Raw genomic sequence first — 6,510 nt, 5'->3', positions numbered from 1 at the left:
AGCTACAGAATGAGCTATCTGCGCTGTGTCCACCTGAAATTGTGAAAGCAAGGACTTACCTCTGATCTACCATGGAACACGTAAAAGGGCACTGATCATGGCTTACTAGTTATTTAATAAAATATAAATAAATATTTACTGCTCTCTTAAGGATCATAAAGAAAAACTCCATAAACTATTGTTATTGTTAACCACATAATACAGAACAGCATGCCTCAGTTAATCAAAGCTTTATTCAAGCATCACGGTAAGTAGTACAAAGTTTTCATTGCTTAGAGGCACTGCTTCAATGCCTTTCACGTTGAAGAATATTTCACACTAGGTCTCATTGTCTTTAATGTCACGTATTATAATTTATTTTGGAGGAGTATCCTATTTATTATGTTATGTACGTATTACTATTTCAATTAACTGGAAATATGAATTTGAACTTAGAAGTTAATTAACTGTTAATATGTATCAATTTTATGTTTTTTGCTAACAAGATTCTCATACACAAATATATTTTATTATACAAACAAATAAAAAATACAGTTTATATAACAGTTATTATCAATAGTTATTATAAATAATGATTCATATACAACAATTTTACAAGCTTACAGACAATACTGAGTCTTATATCTGGTATAGAACTGAATATTAATCGACGATCCACATCTACGACGAGCAAATTAATTCAGGGTTGATATTGTCATACCTCGCTTTAACTAGCTAGCTTGACTGGTCTCACAACGCTGACTTTTACCGATGATGATATTTAATGTCCTCGTGGAAATTCTAACGTTGAACGGCTTGTAGTTTTCCGAATAATATGCGTTAATCACAATTATAGTTTTTCTTGACCTACAGAAACTGACCATAGCTGACTAATAATATTTTTCTTCTGTCTCTTGCTAGCTGCTTTTTATATGAATTACACAATACTCCAGAAAATTCAGTAAATTTCTCTTGGTAACAATACTGTGAGTTATTAATATTGCATACACACCTAGTACATTGTTGATTCTTCCACTCGAGAATTGTCTACAAATTTCGAGAACAGGAGGAACTTGCGCAATGCACAATAAAAAATGTACGTCATATAAAAAAGAAAACTGTATAGAAATAAGCATAGTCATTAAAATAAATGTACAATAGTAAATTTGTTACCCTAAATACAGAGTAAAGCTGCGTAAACAGAAAACCAAGCAATTTTTGTGTTACTTAAAATAACATAATTTAGTTATAACATTTGAACAATAATAATTATAACGTTATAGAAAAAATATAAACTAAAATAATTTATTTGATGCGAAGTTTACTATTGTTTCTTATCAGTAAAGATGAATTTTGTAGTAATGTACACTATAACAATATTAAAATCACATTACACTTAAATATCATTGGCATCAAACTTGTAATTAGTGTTTTTTCTCCACTATTCAAAGTTCGTTTCACATAGCTATCATCAATTCTTTTTGGTCTCAGTTTTTATTGTACTAAAAATATAAAACAATTAAGTTCTTTGGCAGGGTAATCTTAAATACCAACAACATATACTTGTCAATTATTTCATGTCAAAGGCAAACAGAATACATTCATCATTATGACTAAATAAATATATTTTAGAAGTTTGTGTGGAAAATGGAAAGCCTCACTTCACATTAGAATAATTTTCATCACACAAATGCTTCAGTGGTTTATAATTTATGTATTTTTAGATTAAGCTAATCATTTGTGCTGACAATGACATAGACTTATTTGGATATATAATATTGTTTCTTTAGGTTGTTTGTTTATAAGGAATTTGGAATTTCGCACAAAGCTACTCAAGGGCTATCTGTGCTAGCCGTCCCTAATTTAGCAGTGTAAGACTAGAGGGGGCTACTTGGGCTACTCTTTTACCAACGAAAAGTGGGATTGACCGTAAATTATAACGCCCCCACGGCTGGGAGGGCGAGCATGTTTGGCGCGACTCGGGCGCGAACCCGCGACCCTCAGCTTACGAAGCGCACGCCTTAACGCGCTAGGCCATGCCAGGTCCCTTGTTATTAAGATGCTAACAAAAGTTTGTGGGACCAACATAGACAGATTTGTGGTTCAATTAAATTTGTTTTGAAAAACGTTAACTTTTTAAACCAGTAATAACATGATGATATAAATAAAGGTATTTATTAACGTAATGAAGACGGATTACGGGACTACTGATTACCATGTAAGATATTTCTACTCCGAACTAAAGCTGCATTATTTGTAAAATACAACATGTATTAGTACATTGAAACGGATTAGTGATGCTATTCTGTTAATTATTAATAATTCGAACTAAATTGGTATTACAAAATATTAGTTATATAAGAGTTTATATAATATTCTGGCAGTTATCGGCAAAGAAGAACACAAAGTTAACATTCAAAAGACTTTTCGTTTAATATGGGTAAGATATAAAAACAATGACATTGAAGATACGCCTTGAATAATAAATCAGTAAGGCTGCTGAATTATGTTATTTTTATTTAATATAATTATATTTTTCAATACGTTATGAGAAAATGTTTTAATGAAAGAGAAAAGATAACACGAAATATTATCCTCAAAACCTTTGCTGTACGCCGATGTTCATATTATTTACTTTGCTGATCGAGTTTTTGTATTTTAACAAGTGACGTTTAATTATAATAATATAAAGAACTTGTCTATTAGGTTATTATCGTTTGCTATGTCATATCTTTTAGTCAACATAAAACAAAAAAATAAGTCTCTCACCAAATAAGTTTCAAAAGTCTGTAATGCACGCTTGTAAGTCATGTATTAATTTTGTAAAAACACGATAATGTTTAACCTTAGACACCATCTAAGATAGTAAGAAAGAGAAGGTTGTTAGTTCTAGAGGCAGTGATACTTTTATTGTTGGTAAATGTGTTTCATTACCAACACACATAAACGAGCTTACAATCGCTTACTATAGTGGGGCACCTAAACATTTCCCGCATTTTGGGAACCAAACATCAACAATTTACCGCACTACATGGGTAAGAGTTATAGGACGAGCGACTTTTGAGTTTTCTTATTTGGAGATTATATTATTCTTGCCGATTAAAATTATTGAAGAAAAGAAGAAAGTCGGGAGAAGTCGTGAAGATATTACGGAAGGTCAGGAGAGAAGCCAAGAGAAAGCGTTAAAGATTAACTTGGATGGATTGTTTATGAGAAAGATGTACTGTTGTAGAGAGGAGAGTAGGGAGATGTTGACTGTGTATATCCGTTCTTGTTTAACGAAAAAACTATATTATTCTGGTTGGGAAAGGGGCTTAGAGATAATTAACTTTAACGATTAATGTTTTAAGCTTATACTAACTAGGAACGGTCCTTTTCAGGACTGGGATCTGTGGATCTTAAGTTTGTTGGAAATTTTGCTGTGGAGGGAAACGGGTGAACCCTGGGAAAACCCGCTTTCACGGCCAGAGCGCCGAATAAAATTACCTTGACCGTGCCCGGAAGATGCTGTGGAAGAAAAGACAAGTATTATTATGCGTGAACATAATAGGAGAAACTTGTCGAAAGTAGAGTTGCTGTGTAGCTAGTGGATCGGGGTCAGTGACGAACTCAGCTGCTGGAAATCTCGGGTTGATCAGGCCCGAAAATGGCTTATTTTGAAAGGTTATATCTTGCGTGAATTTGTGGAGATTTCTGTCTCGGACAGTTGGGTTTCGGGTGACTGCGGTTCCGTGAAGGATTGGATCAGTTTTCTGAAGTCGTTATTAATCTGAATCAGCTGGTCATTCTTGGCGATTCGTATTTGTGTTTCCTGGCATACTTGGTGAAGTCTGTCCATGGAAATAAAGTCGTTGCAATTTGTGATTTGGAGATTTGAAGTGTTGGCCTCATGTAAAGTGTTCGTTATTACTGTTCTCTGTGTGTTTTTGTCGTTTGTGTTGAAAGTGACAGTGACTTGGAGGTTAGTAAATTGTTTGAAGACAATTGTTGGCGATTCATTGGTTTGGAAAGGACGGAGAGAGCTCTTACTTGGTAGTGGAGTAGAATTATTGATTGGACAACGGTATGGGCGTTCAACTCTGAAATGGAAGAGATGAAAAGAACAACCATTAGAGAGGATGTAGTTTGCAATGGTTTTAGAAGTAGTTACCACTTCGATGAAATAGGTAATTTGGACTGGATTCTGTGAACAACGTGTTGTGTGGTTTGTCGAATTTCCTCTGGCTTAATGGAAGTGAATTTTCTAAACGTATTTATTTATCTATGTTTTGTATTTTTTGTTATTAAAATCACATTTTGTCTTTAATGCATTTATTTATAATTAAGGTTGTTCAGGTCGGTAGGGAGATGTGAACTTGATGTAGTATGAAAAACAATTACTGCAAAAAATATCTATTAATTTAAAATCCCTTTATTAAAAATCTTCTGTTAATGTTTATCGACTTTCACTCAAAAGATTCTGTTAGGCGTTTTGTGCAGTTTTTAAATGTGAATATCGAAATATGGAATTCACAGATGAACACGAAAAATATTGGTACTATCTTCTTTTGACACCGTATAACACAACCAACCTTGTAGTTTTGAAACCGTATAACACAACCAACCTCGTAATTTTCAAGAGGATGTGTCACTTTTAAGTTATATACTCGCTTTACTACCATAGCTGGTAGTTCAGTGGTAAGATCAAAGATTGTTCACCGACATTTGTGGTTCGATCCCTGTAGTGGACACAGCCCAGGTAGTTCATAGTCTATATGTGGTTTCTTAAATAAAAACAAACAAATTAACAGAATTCAATTTAATTTGCGAAAGGCTAATATATCGTATTTGAAGATTTGTACTTTACTACATTAATAAAACTAAGAATGCTTTAAGCCTTGATGAACTTACCAAATATTAAACTGAAAATATTATTTAAGGTTTGCTGAGCCTAGTAGCCAACCATAAAACTGTACAGTGTGGCTATTTCCAAGAGACTTATCGTAATAGTTTTATCTTGCACATTGCAGCACTCTAAATACGTCAAGAAATTAGTTTTCTCACGCATCGTTTATGCATAGACACAAATTTGACATGTATTAAGATATGTTCAACGCCTTTGTTGCGCGAATAAATATGTAGAATCCATCATTTAAGTGTCCTTTTGTATTAAATTCAGCCTATGAATGCATCTAGTACTGTATACCATACGACAGAAGGTCATGCCACAATTAAAATTGATAATTTCAATACTGTTAATATATCTCACAGTCGCCACATAGTCAGTCAGGCTTACAATACATGAGAAAGTAGAAGTTGCTTAGCTTAATAAGCAATATTTTAAATGTGAAATATATCAGGTCCTGAAAGTCATAAATGCTTCACGTGATGCCCTTTAAACATTAGGTCTTTGAAAGTCTTAGCACGCATTGCAAAAAGCAGACTTTTTGTCTTTTCCACTTAAAACAGACAACAAGCAGGACGCTATACATTGGAACTTTCTTTTTCTAGGTAAAGTAGTCTATTATAATGAAATAAATAATCAAATCATCTTAAAATTTTTATTTTTGAATAAAAATCTCCTTCCATATTAATTTGATACCCAATAAACTGATGACTAAGGGAGTAAAAACACTTCTAAATTGGACTGAGGTTCTGCAAACGAGATGGCTTAAAACGCTAATGTTCTGGGTTCGATCCTTGCAACGAACGGAACTCAAACAACCCCTCGTTATGCTTTACGTTTCAATAAAATAATTTTGTATCGAGATGATAGAAAACAAAAAAACGCCTTTCATTTCTCTGTTCGACTGCTTACGTGACTTTGAAAAAACAGACTCTGAAGGCAGTTTTCGTGTTTTCTCCAGCATAAAACAAAAATATAAAATATTTTAGGTACAAAATCTAAGTTCTAATTTCAGGTCACCGTTAATCAGATGGCATCTATCACGTTAATCTCGTCCAACAGCTGTGAAAATATGGAAGGCAATGCTTTTATTCTTGTTCACTTTTGTGTAATAAAATGTAAAATGCCATGTGAAAACACTGCTTATGCTGATACGTAAGAAAAAAATATTGTATAATATAAAACCGTTGGAGTTTCCGATTTAATTTTCCTGTGACACAACGTTCCCGGCATGTATAAAACGTATTATAGATCAATAGTGTATAAGGAAGGACCATTGAGACAAATCGATATTACTTATCAAGGTAAAATCTATCAAAACTTTGAGAAGCTAGAAAGTTGTTTATTTAAAGAAAGTATTCACTAAACATGAACTTCATCATTAAAAAATCCATAAAATGGTTGGTGTGAAATAAATCTTTTGCCTCAATTAAAAAATATAAAATATGCGAGTTTGCTATAATTCTGTGAAATTTCTTATTGGTGAAATATGTTATTGTAATGTATTGTCTATGTGTAACAATATTACAATGCTAACGCTAATAAAATATGCATGTGAAAGTTATCATGTAAGACCTTTGGTGACAGAAATGTTATGATACTGAAGGGATGCACCTTGATAAGTTGCGTTTATTTTGTAGAGCTCA

The sequence above is a fragment of the Tachypleus tridentatus genome, chromosome 7, assembly GCF_004210375.1.
Source record: "Tachypleus tridentatus isolate NWPU-2018 chromosome 7, ASM421037v1, whole genome shotgun sequence".
NCBI lineage: Eukaryota > Metazoa > Arthropoda > Merostomata > Xiphosura > Limulidae > Tachypleus > Tachypleus tridentatus.
This window is presented reverse-complemented; position numbering follows the sequence as displayed.